This window comes from Penaeus monodon, chromosome 30, assembly GCF_015228065.2.
Source record: "Penaeus monodon isolate SGIC_2016 chromosome 30, NSTDA_Pmon_1, whole genome shotgun sequence".
Lineage (NCBI taxonomy): Eukaryota > Metazoa > Arthropoda > Malacostraca > Decapoda > Penaeidae > Penaeus > Penaeus monodon.
The window spans coordinates 34,665,814-34,666,025 of NC_051415.1; positions in this window are offsets into that span (position 1 = coordinate 34,665,814).

A 212-nucleotide genomic window follows, 5' to 3' on the forward strand; every position below is an offset into this window, starting at 1 on the left:
TGCACATGCAATGATATCTTTGCCGCGAAGTGTCCTTTTAAAATACAGATTCATTCATCATATTTGCGTTCGTCTGGAAGAGCAATTTGCTCCAATATATATTCTTTGTTGAATTGCAAAAATATTCGAAAAAAAAATTTATAAATTTACAATACAGTGAATGTTTTTATTTAAATCTGTTATTCCAGTATAATGTATGTAAACCCCCCTCA